This window comes from Hylaeus anthracinus, unplaced genomic scaffold, assembly GCF_026225885.1.
Source record: "Hylaeus anthracinus isolate JK02 unplaced genomic scaffold, UHH_iyHylAnth1.0_haploid 11985, whole genome shotgun sequence".
In the NCBI taxonomy this organism is placed as follows: domain Eukaryota; kingdom Metazoa; phylum Arthropoda; class Insecta; order Hymenoptera; family Colletidae; genus Hylaeus; species Hylaeus anthracinus.
This window is the reverse complement of record NW_026534333.1, coordinates 10,528,578-10,547,139: the sequence shown is the minus strand read 5'-3', so window position 1 is coordinate 10,547,139 and position 18,562 is coordinate 10,528,578. Positions and strand designations below refer to the sequence as shown.

The window sequence follows — 18,562 nt, the reverse complement described above, 5'->3', positions numbered from 1 at the left end:
TACTTTTAAATAACCAATGGTATCTAAACTTTACGAGTACACTCGTCGTGACACAAAATACTCCCTTTTTTCCGTAATGAGTATAATCGTAGCTGACTTACTAATCCTTAGAAGCCTGATTCTGCAGAAATTAAATTTAGCTGACAGTGCATGGGTTAAATATTGATTTACAAGGAACTTTTTTCCACGATTTTTAAGATAATGGTGTTATAAATAAATAAAGGATTGTATTATTTACGCGAATAGGAAGGAGTGGTACTCCAAGATTAAGTGTGAATAAAAGTAACTAACAAGTATTTATTTGCATTTAATAATGCTGAGTACGTCCCTATTTGTAGTAAATAACAAAGAAGTAGCCACTGGAATTACGAATAAATATTTATAATTAAATTTTCCAATATCTCGTATTTTCAATTTTGCTTATTTCGAGCAAACTGATTACAAGCCTCCCTTGAAAAGATTAATCTGAACAGTTCTGCGTTGCCACCTTTCTCCACTGAATTCGTTTGACACTTGATAATTATTAACTATTATTTTGGACATTTCGAATGTTTATTCATGGCTTCTTGATTCTATTTTGACTTTCATTGCACCTCAAGAATTCTCAAGATATTTATCCTATGCCAATATGTATTTCTAAAATTCATCTGACATTTTCGTTTCACTTTTAATTAAATAAGTCTTCGTAGTTAAAGATTTTATTTTGCTATAAAAGATTGTGGTTATTAATAGTACACAATTCCTCAAAAGCATATTTGGTGGAACTTTAACGAAAGCTTCATTTACAGCAAATTCAAGTTACTTATCCTTTTATAACGTGAACATAATTATTTGCACATACTTACATCCGTGAACGCCATTCAAACTGAGTTGTTTCATCGTCTTCTTGTTATTCCACGCACACGTTCGAAGCTAATACTACGAAACGCTTTGTATATATAACAGCGAAGATTAATTAAATCTGGTTGTAACTCATTAGTCGAGCGTACGTTTCTCGGATTTTGAATCGCAGAACAAGACGGCGCCACTTTTAATTATTTTAATTAACATCGATACGACTAAGAAATGGATGGATTAACATTGCCGATGGCGAGCTGAAGAGGGGCCACGCAAAAAGAGGTCACCTACATTATCATTTTTAATTAATAAGTCTACTGTGTAATAATATTAGTAGATAATATTATCCGTAATATTAAATTGATTAATGAATCATTTTTAAAGCTGAAGCAACGATATTTGCTATTTAACGTCGACGATATCCTGCGTTAAAAATTACTCAAAAAATACAAGTAGATTTTTGTGTACCATTGTATTTTTCATTATTACGTTTTGTCAACGTGGTGTAATTTTATGTTGCAGATTTACAGAATACCTCACTGTGAAAATTCGGGACCAACGTTATTCTACGCTTGGTGAGTCATACTTTTAAACTAAATTATCGAATAAAGAGGATTATAGTCAGCACTTTTGAACCAAATAACTTTTGGAAAAACATTCTTTTTATAGCTTCATCCCTTCGCGAGATATTTAACCGATTTAAACAAAATACCTTGTACATCGTTTCGTACCAAACAAGCGATTGGATGAAAAGCGTTAATAATAACACATTTCACGCGAGAATAAATTGAAAGAAAGTCTCGAGACCGAGTGTTAAAAAGCGAGGACGCGCGAGCCAGCAAGCGATAATGGTCGGTCAAAGGACAACCAGTGGAGTGGCGATCCTCTGCTAAATGCGGCGAAATTCCTCGGGTTTAATCGACACCGAGGTTTCGTGCTTGTGTTCTTCTTTCACGACGAAAGGAGGACGTAAGAAGGAACATAACACGTGCCTGTGTATGGGGGTTGAATGAGCAAAAGAGAGAGAGGGTTGGCCAAGAAGCGCCAGAGGGCACTTTCGGACTCGGAGGGGTCTGCCGCGAATAAACGCGACAGCGACAGTGGCTCTTCCACTCGGCACGTTTACGACGCCCGATAAAGAGAGCCAACGTGAACGGTCGATCTGATATTTTGAACATCCTTAAATGACATCGTGATGTCCTGCTTGTTCCTTCCCTTGGATTGCAATGAATAAGTTTGATATTTTAGCAATTCGCAATTCTCGATGCTTCGCAACTTTGTCTGCAATGCAGGAATAAGTTATCGGGGTGAATGTTACATCAATTTCTACCATGAGGTGTTTTTTTTACATCTTCAGGATGCACTCTAGTTCACAGCGTCAATTTTCAGGTATTTTAGATTTCTTTTTTCGATCCATTAATAATTCAAGAATGTACCTAAATCATTTTTAATGAAAATAATCAAACTGGATCCCATTACAAGTAATTTTGTACTCGAGTCCCTTTCGAGAAGAGTATATTCATGGTCTTGCTGCTTGTCTGAAATGAAAGAACTCGAAGGAAACCGGCAGCAGATATATTTTTCAAGATCTACATTTTGAGAGAAAGCCCCCAAAAATAGATTCGTTGAACGTTCTAGAGTAGGATACACCCTTAAAGATTTTATAAAATCGTCAACACTTAAATCATTTTACACTCAACTACGAAAACTGTAAAACAACGCGATTTCAATTGAAATTCGAAGATCTGAGAACGGTTAGCTTAAGGTCCCGCCAAGTCTAAATTTGCCAGCGCTGAAAGGGGTCGAACGTCCGTGTCTCCTAACTCGCCGAGACACCGTTCGGCAAACGGGATTCCCGATAAACAGGGATCGTCCTTTCCGCTTTTCGCTCCATCTTCTATTCAGCCCCTGTTGCCGTCTTCTGAATTCCATTCCGACTTTTCTTTCGTTGGGCGAGATCTCGGCTGGCCGATGGAAGCGTGCCGTGACGTGGAAATGCAAATTCTGTCCATGCGGCTCGTTGAATTATTATTTTAAATCCCGTAACGGCCATTTGCTACGGGAAAATCTCATGAAAATTAATTTATTTTAATGCACTCGGTCCACAGCGAGGCTGCAGCCCGAGAGGAAACGGGCAGACGAAGGTAACGGGGCACTGGCAGCGCCGTGAAAGATGGGGGCGGTGAACGAAAACGGAGAACGAAAACCCCGAGTGAAAGACGCAGACGGCAAATTAACGTTCGACTCGTGCTTCTTTCAACGCCCTCGTCCTCGCGAAAGGAACCCAGAATCTCGAATTCAGACCTGGCTGAAGGAGATATTCCGATCGCGCTTCGCTAGCCACGTGGATTCCCATCGTCTTGTCGCCGTCTAATACGGTTCCTCGGTCCACGTATTTCAAACATTTTCACGCTCGAGAACAAAAAAGGTCGAGATCGAGGCTTAACGACACCCGAGATTCCCCGCCAGTTGAGATCTCACTGTGGTGAAAGCAGTTTCAGGGAAACCCGAGGTGAAGTCCTAGGGGTGTGTTTATTCTTAATGTACACCTGTATGTCAGATGTACTGGGTGCTTTTAATATATGTCTTAGAGGTCTTAGATATTTTTAATATACACGTGTCTTGTAAATGTTTGCACTCAAGATCGAGGCGTGACGAGAACTGAGATTCTTCAACAGTTAAAATTCTTCTATAATGGAAGCATTTTTGGAGAACCTTGAGGTGCATTTACTCTTAATAACTTGTACTTTAGAGATAGGTCGTAGGTGTTTTTAATATAAACCTCTATAATGTACCTCAAAAATCACCCCAAGATTGTTCGTTAAAACCATAAATTTCAGCTTATTATTTGTATCTTCAGTTAAAATTCTAATACATCAGTTTCATGTGTATTATCTCTTCGTGACAACTTAAAATTCTAAATGAAAAATATTATTTCACTTTTGTTCCCTTCAAATTTCTTTGATCATATCTTACTAACGCCAAACCCAAACATAACCAACATCATTTGGGAGATTATCGCGGAATTCTAATCTTTTAAGAATTAAAGAAGACGAATTAAGAATTAGATCCGACAGAGCGGACGTTAGAACAAAAAAGCTGAGAAACTAGAAGAAATCTATGCTTTTTCGTATGTGAAGAAAGAATTCGATGCTTTTTGGTTTGTTTGTCCACATATCCTGAAGTGGTCATTGCTATAGACTTCTAAAAAATCAATTATTCTTATCACCTCCCTATCAGCTAGCGACACATTCACCGCGACTAAAGTAATCTTTAGTAAAAATCTCGGCGAATCTCGAGATACAGGTCATGAAAAGTTTCGTCTAGGATGCAGGATCCAGCAACGTTCCTGTGTTAATTCCAGGGCGAATCCTCCGCGCAGCTTCTTCGAGGAATCCCTAGAACGTCTTCTACCCAACGAGCGAGGAATCTATTCGATATCTATACAGCAACGCCGCACGCACCGGCGCAGAATTTCTGGTGATCTCGCGAATCGTACGAAGAACTTTACGGGACGATAATGGACAGATTTATGAGACGGCTTATAGATCCCCGAGTAAATCCAATTTTCGAGGTCGACACTCGCGTGCACCCGCCGCAGGGGAACACAGGATTTCCCCTGCGGGGTGTCGTAAGGCTCGCGTCGGGAACGAAAGGAAATCGTCGCGAGGAATCTCGTCGCGTTTTGCGTCACGGCTACAAATTGATACTTGCTTCGAGTCAGACGTCGTGGACAGGGGAGCTTAACGATTCGAAACACGAAGCGTTGTATCGAGTTGTCTCAAAAAGCTTTTTTCGCGTGTTACATTCAGCTGTTTCGTCTAGCATTGTTTATATAAGTAAAGAATCGCTCTTTTATTTTTATTCTTTTATTTTAAATGATTTGTTTAGGGTCGCATCAACGTCTAGGTTACTTTACTACGATTGCATTAAATATTAAAAGAAGTCAAGAAGTAATTTGCAATTTAATGAAATTCTCTGAGATTCGAGTAAAGTATTGAAATTGGTCTAAAAGAGGCAGAAGAATTTAGGAGTGTACAATACTCGCAAAAAATAGGCAAAGAACGCCCACTCGAGATAGGTCCGCAGATTAATTTCGACGAAGTCGAGGCAAAGAGTTATTTCAAGTGGGATTTCCATCTCAAATGTCTACAAAAGGCGTTTCAAGCTACTACCTCTTATGTAAATGGAGAATTGAAATATTCGTAGTATAAGTAGAATGAAAATTGTATCGACGAAGAAAAGTGAATGCTGTGGGTCAACATGTGCGTCATTGTGTATTACACATAGTTCGTTTGCATTTCCATCAAAGTAGATTCGGTAGCCAATATTCACCGGATTTTTTCATCTATTTTCGCGAGTGCTATACCATAGTATCTCTACGTTCTTTGATCTCTTTCTAGGTCATACTGTATTATTCGAATGTTATTCGAACCAGCTATTTTATTAAGCAAATATATAGAGAGCTACGATTTGAATTTTTCGTGGCAAGCTACCAAAAATATGTTCTAGATCGATTAAATAATATTTCGATGTGAGCAACAAGTAACAGAATTTGCAGAGCTATTAAATGTCCCTACGAGAAAGAGAATAAAAGAGAATCGTTGGTAATTTCTCAAAAAAGTCATCAAAATATTTTCCAATATTTAAAAATTGAATCAAAGTGAATTAAAATTGATACTCCAAATTTTCTTAAATACGAGAAATATATTTCAGAGACAGATACTTGGATACGTGGACAGCTACTTTAACAAGCAACCGTACGGTATCGGAGTTTAACCGAAGGGATCGATTCGAAAATTTGTTATCCGTTGAATCTAGATCGAAAAGCGGGTCGGCGTGCCTTCTTCCCTTATTAAATCGCCAGAGGAACATATCTTGGCAGCTCGTAAAAATTCCCAAGGAAATCCCCCGGTATCTTTAGCACGACCGAAATTACAATTTAAATAGCGACTCCCTTATTCATCGACCGTCAGATGTGAGCCCTCGCGACTTAAGGGTAGCTATCTTTTTCAGCGTGTCTCGCGAACGATGAAACGGGACAGCGAGCAGGGAAACGGGACAGGCGGGAGAGGGACGGATGCTCGGCCGACGACGACGTGCACCGAGAAACGATAGCGAGAAAGAAAACCCGGGTTGAACGTACAGATGGAAAGAGGAGGGGTGGAAAAGCGCGGGCGGGGAACGGGGACAGGGTGAATCGAAGAGCGAGGGAGACGGGCCAACGAAACGAAGGCAGAGGGAGGAATTCTTTGTGATGGGATTTGAGAGGCGAGCAAGGAGACGTTCTTGACTCAATGCTGTCCTTAAACCACAAAAAAGCTCGAGAAGTCCGAAAGCCAAGGGCTGAGTTCGCGGAAATGAAGATCTGTCGCGGTAGCCTTGTCGCTCTTGTTCTTCACCTTCTTCCCCTTTCGCTCTGGATTCGACGCACCGTGCGAGAGCTTCGCCTCTGCGCCTTGTCTTCCGTCTGTAGACATTGGGCTCTGAACCAGGCCTCGGACTACTTTTCTCATTTTTCTCTACTCGAATATTCGAAATTTCGCGAATCTTCGACGAATGCAATTCGAATACCGTTCGAGTATCGAACAGTTGTTGGACAATAGAAATAATTAACGAAGATCGTCCCACCCTCAGCCCCCTAAAAATAGATCAGTCTCTGGAATTTTTAAAGCCTGAGACTACTTTTCCAATTATTCTCTACTCGAATAGTCGAAACTTCGTGAATTTTTCACGAATGCAATTCGAATACCGTTTGAGTACTGAACAGTTGTTGAACAGTAGAAATAAGTAACGAAGATCGTCCACCCTCAGCCTCCTAAAAATAGGCCTCAAATTTTTAATTTACGAACTATGTAACGTAAAGAGTTGAAATTAGAATACACATAGAATTACTACACATAATTTTGTTACATTATTATCCACTTATATTTATTACAAATATTAAAGTGAACCATCCAACAAAGCGATAATTTGTCTTGGTAGATCGTTAGAAAATTAAATCATCTACACCTCCGATCCGAGTTTTTCTAAATTCAACATCAAATGAACTATGTGTCTTCTTTACTTAACTTTACTTTACTTCTTTATACATCCCCGCATATTCGAGTATGCTTATCATCGTGCATTGTTCTAACGTTGCGTTAACTTGTACATAATTTCTTTGCAAGTGAGATATTTGCATAGCAAAAGCATCGTTATCAAAGCAAGGTATCGGTGTCTTAAAACGTGCGCTTTGACAAAAGCGTCGTCGCGTGTAATGAAATGCAATAAACTTGATCCTCGAGAAGTCACGTTTCACTTGGAAACGTAGAACTAATTGCAGATCTTCCGCGACGCCAGAAAACTATTATTTTTTGTCCCCCACTGTATATGTTCTTTCAATGTTAAGAGAAAAACAGGCTGGAATAATAAGGAGCTGGGGGAGAAAAGAGAAAGAGGTAAAGAGAGTGCAAGAGCAGCGAGATAGAAGATGGCACAGATACAAAGAGTTATTCTTCGTGAAAAAAGTCCAGATTGAAGAGAAGAAACGATACATTCCCGTGTATACGTTTTTCTTTGAAAGCTGCTCCAGAAATGTGTCTCTTCAATTCCATTTCAGATGCGGATTGTAATAATCTTAATAATGGTTCTCGCTCGTTCGTAAGGAAATACTGACGAAGACTAGTCATCGGGAAGAGACTGTAAAATATTATATGTATCATTTTTAAACAGAGGTAACAAGAAAAGTAAACAGTCGATTTATATAAGCTTTCGTATTTTGTGTTACTGGTATGGGAAGTAAGAAAATCCTAGCAACATTTTAAAGAATAATTGTTTTTGACGGCCTGCAATTCATTTTATGTTTCAGTTTTTACGTAACAAGATACTAATAATCTATTATTCAACTAGAAATGTCCTAGGCGATATAGTCGGCAGTGCAATGAGGAACATAATAACAAACCAATGATCATATTTGCTGATATCGGCAAACAAATAAATTATCGATAAATCAATATGTTCCCATATCACCGATATCAATAAATCGACCAAATTGCTAATAATTATTTTGAAGAAATGGATTAAAAGTCGAAGACTAATTCGACTCTACAACCCATGACACGGTCCAACGTAACGCATTTTCTATTATTGACATCCGTGGATACTTGGTAAAATGACACATTCCAACGTTCGTTGATTTACATTCAGAAAATTCCCGTGAAGGTTTCAATATCCATTGAGCGAAACAGAGGTTACATTCGTCGCGTATTTTCGCTTGAGATTGGCATAAAACGATGGAGAAGTGCATAAGGAGAACAGTATTCCTTCCGTTTGAATCGTTTGCCGCGGAACTCCGTCCCCTCTAAATTTCCATCCTTTATTCCAGAATTCCTTCGTCCGTTATTTGTCCCTTTCCTTTTATATTCTGATCCCACTCGTCTCGAGTGCCGAGGAAAAGTATGCGTATATTTAATGATCTATTGTGAAATAATAGTACCGCGAGAGGAACGACGAGACGCAGAAATCGGAATTTCTTTTAACTCTGTGAATAAATGGCAAACATTTTGTTGCCGCGACGAGTCACACGCGTCCATTTACGAAATGGTATTATAAATCTTCCTAGAAAATCGATTGTACTTTCGCATCCGTGACGATAAATCTCAGTCTTCTGTGACTGGAGAAGGATCATAAGTAGTACAGTTTTTCTTTTTAAATAAAGTATACGTTTATCATAGAAAGGCGTACAATTAATTTTCACAACTAGTATGTTCACATACATTTCATTTTAACCCATTCACTGCCAGGCAAATTTAATGCGTTTTAACTTGGGCGCCAAGATTTAATACAGACGTGTAATCCAGGTTATTATTTTGGTAACGAAACGTGAATATTAAATTTTGTTGTTTTGCAATTTTTCAAGTACTTGCGATAATCTGATCGAAAAATATTTTAAACAAACGTCGATCAGTTTGGATTGGCAATTGCAACAAAAACAGGATTGAAAAAAGTTTTTTTTTTTTAGTGTTGTCAAGTTCATCTTCATTTTTTAAATGGCACTTCATATCTTTGTCTTAACAATATTATAGTAGGTGTCAAGACGAATTCAATGACTTAGTGTACCGTGACCTTGGGACGATGTGCTACAATTAATTAAACGTAACTACAGCCCCTGAGGTCAAAACTCGTATCACAAGTCTAACGTCTTACTAACCACACCGCAGACCGCAGCTACTTATGATGATAAAATTATTTCGAGCATTGCTTTCAGAACATGTGCTCGCAATATCGATTCGCGGTGATTGGAACTGGTGTTGTCATAATAAATTCAATCGGATCCGACCGCGCCTAGCGGAATCGGCACTTGATGGTCTTCGATTCCTGGGACTCGTGCTTTATAGCTGATGAATAAGGGAGCCGTGATTTACAATGTAAATGGCCGCGATATCCGCGTGAAAGCGAACCTTCAATTAGGCTCGGTAACGAAAGTACAAGCGAAATGCACGGGACAGGTACACCGTACTCCTGACGTTCTAATAACTTGGAAATCAATTACGCGAACGGTTCTTGCGTTCCCTCGCGGGCCAAGAAATTATTAATTTAAACATCTTATCGTACGAAATTAATCGCCTCGATAAGACACGCGACCGTTTTATTCTATTATGCTATCTATTATGCCTCGAAAAAGATAACAATAATAATTACAATTGATTCAAGGGCTCTGAATACATTCGTACAAAGTTAAAGTATATTTTTTTTGATCCAATACTCTGGAAGCGTCACTTACTTTGTGTTTGCCGGTTATATCCGTCGTCGCTTGATTCTCACGACACAGAGGTGCGTGATTCGCAAATAGAATGCCACAGCTGGCGTTAAATTAGTTTTCGACATCGCTTAATTAATGTATAAAATTTCGATAGGAGCTGGTATCGCGTAGATGATTCAATGAAATGTGTCTACCCGGTAAGAAATAAAGTTGCCTGCAGCTGAGAATATGTGCCCCCTGAAACGTGACATTAATGTCCCCGTCGTGTCTTGCGCGCTTTAATCACTTAAGGGTTAGCGAGGCTTTGATGAAATATTCCCGAAGCATCAATTTCGAAAGAAGGTTATCCGGGAAAACGGCGTCGTACCGCCAGGTACACGAAACCGGCACGAAATCTATCATGGCACGTGGCCATTATTGTCACACACGTGTTCGCGAAACGAAAACGAAACAGGCTCGGCCCGTCGCAATCGGTTTCAACGAGCAAGGGGATGATCGATAAACTCGATCTTATCGTGGCGCAGCCGATATAAACGCGTTTACGAAGAAACCGCAAGGCACGGTGAAATGTCGAGTTAATTACCTGGTACTTGCGAACCCTCGATGATTCGAAGTACGCTCTACCGCAGATTGCTCTTGCGAACGTTTCCGAACGAACCGTTAAGACTCGACCGAACGTAATTACCTCGATTGCAATAATTTCTGTATTATTTGTTGCCGCGGTAAAGTGATCACTTGAAATTGATTCGCGGCGAATGCAACAACGTTGACGACACTCGTGATTCTTAGTTGCGGAAAGCGAGCTACGGAGCTCCCAGACACGGTAAAATATTCGAGGGTGGAATGATTTATTTATTTGCTCGCCGTACGGGCGGTTTCGCGAGTATTTATTAAACTTGTCAACGACGAGTTCCATTTAAGCTATTAGGTTGTTGTATACGAAATGTCTAAATATATTTCTCTTGTTAAAGGGGAGAGAGTCGTAGAGTGAATTCACGTAGGCGTAATTAAAATATTAATTCCTAACCGAACCCAGACCCGAATAACGCGAGGACTTTTTTTAAAGGAAGAACCAGCGTTCCGTATTCTCATGGAAATCGCGAAACGAAACGCAGAAGCTACTTGTTCGTTTCAGCGGTTCGGCATAACGCACTCTAGACCGTGGAATTCTGACGTGACGCATAATGCATTCTGCATTCCATTCGAGCCTCTGTGCAACTTCGTATGCGTGCTCGTACGTCAGCGTGCTGCGAGCTGTCGTACCCAGTGAAATGTAGTCTTAATGGTGTTACCGCCCGGCATACCAGATTATGATTTAGGTCATTGTCCATAAATCCACCGCGTTAATATGTAGGCAGCTAATCATTTTCTTTTTACTTTCGATTTGGCCCCGATGTGCAATCTCACAACTAGAATAAACGCTCTTTCCGTAGGCATAAGTGGTCGCTGCTTAATTGTGAGTTAATATTAACAATTTCTCGCGAATAAATGCTAATTCGTCGCGATATAATCGTCGGCATAGTCTCGTTGGGTATGCGAGCGCAGAAATAACTGCAATGTACACATAGAACGCGATACAAATCTTTCGAAACGTCGAGGGGTACTCTCTGTTTTAAATATTTCGTTATATTGCGCTGTTTTTCGTCCGTCGTGGTACATTCGATATTCATACCGTATATCTCTGTAAAAATTTTTCTGCGAGTGAGATCACCTTGCAAAAAATCTGGGTCACCAAGAGCCGCGCAATTTTTAACAGAGAGCCGCATCGAATTACATTACATGCTGAAAGCGTACAATTTTAGGCTAATGCAAAAGTTCTGTCATCTTTTTCGGCCGGAAAGAGCACCGCATCCGTACGAGCGAAGACGCAATATCACCCAGAAATTTTATTAACGTCGCGGAACATGGACCTATCCGCCATACAGCCAGTCACGTTGTTGAGTAACGGTTGTTCAACGTTTATTATTCGTGTAGCATTATATCGTCACGTTCGAATCATTGTTCTCGGTCCTTTTGCTCGTTGCCGAATCGTGAAGTTGCGAAGTATCGAACAGGGTCATTGCGGGATATTATTCCGAAAGGGATCGGTGGCCAATTGATATGAAATTTGGAGGATGTTACGAAGAGTGTGGAAGAAAGCCAAATATAAAATTTTAACTTCGGGAATTCATCCGTTTAAAAGATAGGGATAGTTCAGATGAAGCAAGTATACAAATTATGAAAATCGATACTTCAACAAATATTTTTTTAATTTTTACCATCGCCCTAACGATACGAATTCGCGATGCCCAACTTCGGAATTTTATTATTTTCATACTCGGTATTAGAAACGTATAACATCTGCCGATCGTGCATTTGTTAATTATACATGAATAAGGAATATTTGGAGCAATATCCAGGGCACGACTAACCACCTAAAATAAATTACACTCGATAGTATCGAAGTACATAAAGCATTCTGCTTTTAGTTTTCGCTACGATAACCTACACTTCCCCGTAAAAAATTCATCGCGATCGAAATGCTTCCTCGAGAAAATTGCTGCCGCGGGAAACTCCGCGCAGCCCGTAGAACTGATACCGCGTCTCCTCTCGCAAATCGACTCTTACACGGCTGATTTGTAAAGAAGCGCTCGCGAGGAGCTTGTAGCATCAGTCGGGGAACTGTATAAAACGCTTCTTTTGCCCGCCATTGGTCCACGGTTCGCGCGCTTTTATCAGCCTTCGAACGGTACCTGGTAGCGAGATAACGGCACCCAATTCGTCGTCGTTGCACGTAAATACGTACATGTTTGGCTACGTGCGGACCGCGCGTTACAAGTGTGGGTCTGTGTTTGTACGTTCGTACCGGAAGAACACGCGAACCTGGTGCAACGATCGATCGCAAAAGTTATGTAATGAGTCTCCATGTACGCTGACTCCCTCAGGGCGACCGCCAAAATCTAGGTTATCGAGTTCCCTACGGTGCACGCATTTCAACCCACACGCAGTACCGTATTATCCCACGGGCACGCGAGACACCTGCTTAGGGCCTCCGTCGCGTTGGACCTTCAAAATCAACCTTTTAAGTGTTCAGTCATTTGTATACAGTCGGTAGTAGCTGTGACTCTTTTCAGGAATGAGAGGTCTGTTCTACGAGAGCGTGATATTTCTGAAAAGACTAATATTTAATATACACTTGTTTGATGATGAATAGACTGTGAATTTCTATACATTTATAGGACATTTGAGTGATATTTCTGAAAAGACTCATCTTTTTGTAGAAACTTCTATGTACAGGATGTGTCTGTTTAGAAGACTAATTTGGTAATAAGACTAAGACTTGTTTGGTAATGAATGGACTACGAATTTTTATGCATTTATAGGAAATTTGATTATGCAAGAAACTACAAAATGCACAAGTTAATGTATGAAATTGGAAGTGTTTATCAACGTAACTTCAATCGAGACAATGATCTACAGTGAGATCCGTTATAACGGGAGACGATCGAGTGCACCCGTACCCGACCACAATTCAAAGTCGATTTTCTCGAAAACAAAGCTTCGCATGAAAACATTTTATTCTATATTTTCGACTTATTCTTTCATGTGGAATCACTCCCCTTTCGCTTGTACCGCCAGTTACCGAACACCCTGTATAGTTTAATCATTTTTAGTGGCATCGAAAGTGTCTACAAACACGCATAAAGCGTCGGAACCGCGAACACTGAATGACAATTTCGATATAAAAGTAAACGCACGCATATGTGTCAATATCCCCCAAGAGGTTAATACATTCTCCTTCGTTCACTGTCGGTGTTTAGCTTCTGCCCCCGATGCGAATAATTGAAGCGCTGCAACTTGCGACACTTTCGACCCCTCCGATAGAAAAGATGCAGACGAAACTATCAGAATCTGCTGACACGAAACGCGACTGCCTTCAGGAAATTCAGCAACTAGAGCCCGATAACCCAGATTCAGATGTAGCAGCATAACATTCGAGGCAGGCGATGCAAGTATGCATCGCGGCCCCGGTTTAACGAGTTCGTGGCTGCAAAATTAATCCTCGAACTCTAATATCGTTTCCCAGAATCATGAACTTCCGGTTAAATTGAAAACAATGCCACCTTGACACCTCCTTTATCATGTTATTTCGTTATTGTAAATGGTACATGGCGGAACGTATATTATTAATTTAGTTGCAATTATATTTCTCTTGCTCCGTGCAATGGGCTGAAGTAGAATGAGACAATGGTCAGACACACTACGCGTATCGTTACAGCTATGCATACGACAGGGACTGCATATTTTCACTACGACAGTCTAATAGCTGATAAAAAAAATGAATCCATCGAGGTTCAATATGTTGACCTGCACGTGAAATTTAGTTCGTTTCATATCGCCAGTTTCGTTTCTTTTTAATTATTTACAACTAAGTTACAATCTATCCAGCGACGCACAGCGCGTAGTTTGTAAACAATGTCTAGATATTGCTTAAGAAATAATAAACAGAATACTTTTAAGGAAAATTCTATGATATCAATTACAAAATTGTTGAAACTGGTTGGCTCCCTGCCGTATGCATAGCTGTAACGATACGCGTAGTGCGTACTGACCATTATCTCATTCTACTTCGGCCCATTGCACGGAGCGTAACGCATGGGATATTTGTTTCTTTTTAATTATTTAACCATGTTTCAGGACTGCGACCGTTCTGAAACTTTTACATGTATCAGCTAAATAACCGATCATCATTCCTGACTTGTTTGGTAAGTTTCACTCGCAGGGTTGTTTGCAATTACCACCCGCAAAAAATAAATGATTTATTTATTAAACTGTATATCTCGAAACTAAAGAACGTAGTTCTTATATAAATTATGGTACGAAGGACACTTTTAGTGGATAAAATTTAAAGAAGAGTGTCAGTTTGATTATTTCGACAACTTTCTCGGAAATGACGTCAAACGAAGTTGGTAAAACAACCTTCGTGAGACATTTTGAAAGTAAACACATTAATTCTGACGCGAAATCATGTTCCATGTAAGAAGGCCGAACTTTCCGCGTTCTTCTGTGGAAGCAAACGATGCCTTGCACCAACATTAACGTTGAATATCCCGAAACAAATACGTGGTTCTTTTACGATACTGTAATCGTCGCTGTACCATCGTCGCTGTAACACGCGAAAATAAGAAATCGCGAGAACCGCGGGGATCGGAAGGAAAAACCCTGGAAGAACCTCCGAAGTTTCCGCATGTAAACAGGTCCAATAGCTAGAAACATAAATCATGATGTTTAACCATGTTCTTCGTGTATTTCGAATAAACAGCAACGAATATTTTAAGGGGTTAGTTTTAGAGGTTGTTTTTGATCGATACAGGTGCGTCGTGTCTTTGAGTGAAATTATCTTTGGGTTAAATTACAAAACACAGGAGAAAGGTCCAATTGAGAAATAATACACCTGACGACACGTTGGACTACTTTAAAACCTTAAAACGTTGAATGCTTTTCATTGTACTTAAAGGATGTTTTACAGTTCTAAGAATAAATTGCAATAAGTCTCGATTAAAAATTCAAAGTATTATAGATTGTAGCGGATATACATAAACTCCGCATCTAGACAATATACAGTTATAGAAAACGTGAAACATGTTTTTCTAGAAACCACGCACTTTCAAACAAGCAATAAGGCGTCAAACTGAGCTAAACTCTAGAACTGCAGTTACGAACGATTGAATGTAAAGGCGCAGAATTAATTTGTACGCCTGAGATACACCACCTAAGCTAGGACGTATATATATATATTCGAAACGAAACAAAACATGATCCTCGGAGAAGCAGCCCCTGGAGGGAAATCGGGCTGTTTAAATTCGCGGTTCCAATTCGCCGCGGTGTAGCGTGCCAATTAAATTTCATTGTAATAATCGAGTCTGCGGCGGTGTCGGCGGATCTCGGAGACGATGCATCTGGAGGGCCACTTCCTCTTTCATCCAGAAACGGTCGGCTCGATTAGCGCTCCGAGGGACGAAGTTTGAAAATCCGTCGAGCGTGATAACTTTTCTCTTCTAACGGCGAAACTTTCGGAGCCATTTCGTTCGACAGAGAAATCAACGAAACGAACAAAGGAAGAAAGAGAAGAGAAGAGAAGAAGGTGGAGAAAACGTTGGGTACACGAGGCGAAACACCAACGGGACCGAAATGAATCGCATTGAATCAGGGACAATTGATAGTTTTACCGTGTACGCGCTACGTATAATATTCGCAGTATGTCATTACCGCCCATGAATAATGTAACGCGTGGAAATGCGTTTCGAAATCGGCGGTGTTTCCGTGGCGAATTAAGTGCGCGAATATTGTGCATCGTGTTTGCAATCTAGTATCGCGCCGCGATTAACTCGAACGCTTTTAGAACAATGGTAGCGAGAGGCGTTGTGCGAAGAAAAGATTTGCTCGGTATATTCTTAGGTCGATTGCGTCTATTAATTTTGTACTAAAAAAGAAGCTAAGAGATCGGAACAAATCGTTTTGATGGAAGTGAAGGTGACGCACGCTCCATGAAAAATCTTCGAAACTGAATATCGAGGGAAAATTGTAACCGGACTACGAGGTCAGGAAAATCGGATGTTTAATAAATTATACTTCGCTGGTGTAATACCCGGAGGGAACCTGAAAAATAAAGTATCAAGGTCCGACGGTGACCCAATTATTTCGGAAAGTTTTTTTTTTTTTCGCGAAAGTATTACATTTTACTGTGCCGGTTATAAAAGGCGAGGAATACTAATTCTGGATTTTGTTGGCGTGCAAGTAATGCGTGCAAAGTTTAACATCGACGAATAAAACGTGAGGAAATATTCGTTCCCGATAGCTTTTTTCCGATGCTCGAAACGCGACGTGTAATTTAAAACGCTGAAATTACTGCATTAATTTGTTATACACCTGTTAAAATTGAATCGTGTATTTTTTTTCGCTCGCTTTTTTGTGTGTACATTTGCAATATTACAGCGACGAATGACAAACACATCGTAATTTATTGATAATGAAAAGTTATGCGACGACAAATATTTATCGCGTCACGAAACTGCATTTATTTGGTGGGTAAATGTTCGTACGCGAAGCAAATAAAAAAAGTAAAAAAAAAACACTGCAATATACTAAAAGGTTCCGTTCCGTTAGAATATTCGACTCAACTCACTAAAATCTATACTCTAACCCAATTACCGTTTCACCGCTAAACTATAAAGAATATATTACCTCCGCGCCAATAAACTCCAAAATTACTATGCTCCGCTCGGTTCGGCAACTACAATAAAAGAACGGTAAAAATTCCACAAAAATTTTCCGGGCGAACGAGGTCGACCGTTTAAATCCACCTTACCTCGAAAACTGCTTAGCACGATCCAGCAAAAAAATAAGGTAGCGAGTCGAGATTATAATAAAATGTGAAAAATTAGAAACTGCGTACAGAGTACACAGGTACGAGTATTATAAATAGAATGTGTGGAAACTAAAAGATTAACTTCTCGAGGGGCATAGACACGTACGTTTGCTTTTATAACAAAATTATATTTAAAATTAAATTATTTAGAATCGAAATACCTTTTAAAATTAAACAAATACGTAATATTAAAGAAGGACGGTATATTTGTGTGTTTAAATCATTTTACAGATAAAAATTGCTTTGATTTATACGTACTCAATTACAGCAAATAAAATCCATTTAAAATTCGTCCCTCGAGAGATTCAATGAAATATATTATCAAAGATCTACGACAAATGGATCGGAAGAAATGAAAAAACAATATCATGTAACGACCTAACAATCTAACAGTCGTAAATAAACAACGAAGAATAAATATCGATGAGAAATGATATATGGTGTTCGTCGTGTGTAATTTGAAATACGAATATTCAAAAATGTGGGATATAATTTAGCAAATTTATTAATACGCTTGTACGCAGGATACATGTAAATATGCAAAATATATGCAAACTGTGCAAATGTTGCCATCGTCATTATCGTTATCATTGTTGTAGTCATCGTCATCGTGACGTGCCTACGCATCACGTATATTATGCATATTATATTATACGTGCATAATGCAGTAGTACGTCACATTCGTGTAGATATTATTTCATGTACCTTGTACATTTTACACGCTGCATGATGCCCATGACGCGAAAGAAAATTCAAAAAATATGAATGTGCACCCGTAATACATTTTCTTATGGAATTGAACATAAATAGACTGCGGACGTTCATGCATTTATGTAAAAATGTGTAAATATCATACGTGAAATATGAAAATACATCGCAGGAACATACGCAGAAATATAACAAAGTATGGAAAGAATATGTGATATATATTAGGTTGTCCCAAAAGTTTATTTCGCTTTATTAATAATTATGTTACATTACTGAATTGTGCACGATTCATTTTGCTCCATTACTGTTACAACATGAATACACAGGGTGTCCCAAAAATGTTGTAACAGCTTGAAAGGGGTGGTTCGGGAGGTGATTTGAAACAACTTTTTCCTTAGCGAAAATGTTGTCCGAGGCTTCGTTGAGGAGATATTAACGGAAAACACTGACCAATCAGAGCGCGCGTATACCGTTGGAGCGGCCGCGGTAGCGTATGAGCGCGGCCGCCTAGCGCGTAACCTACGCTCAACCGGCATCCTCGCGCTCTGATTGGTCGGGGTTTTCGCTTAATATCTCCTTAACGAAACCTCGGACAACATTTTCGCTAAGGAAAAAGTTGTTTGACATCGTCTCCTGAACCACCCCTTTCAAGGTGTTACAACATTTTTGGAACACCCTGTATATGAAATTAGATTGTCTATTAACATAAACACGACCACATAAAATAATTGAGTGCAACTCGCGAAAGAAACATTCGGGACAACCTAATATATATAATAAGTACTGCATGTATTGAAAATATGCAATATAGTAATGGTAAATGTAGTAATAGTGATGGAATCCTAATTGTTTCCTTATTATAATTG

The 18,562-nt window shown here is 39.5% G+C and overlaps 1 long non-coding RNA gene across 2 annotated transcripts in view; it reads left to right on the top strand.

Annotated features, from left to right (window-relative positions):
• The window catches only part of LOC128887235 (uncharacterized), a 145,621-nt gene extending 130,103 nt beyond the window's left edge, over positions 1–15,518 (top strand). Inside the window, exons 4-6 of one of the 2 annotated variants that reach the window (XR_008459989.1) lie at positions 1,360–1,412; positions 14,258–14,325; positions 15,215–15,518. This is a non-coding gene — a long non-coding RNA (uncharacterized LOC128887235). Of the gene's footprint in view, positions 1–1,359; positions 1,413–1,506; positions 1,643–14,257; positions 14,326–15,214 lie in introns of those variants that run through there. The other variant, XR_008459990.1, reaches the window with a different exon arrangement.
• Positions 15,519–18,562: the final 3,044 nt, after the last annotated feature.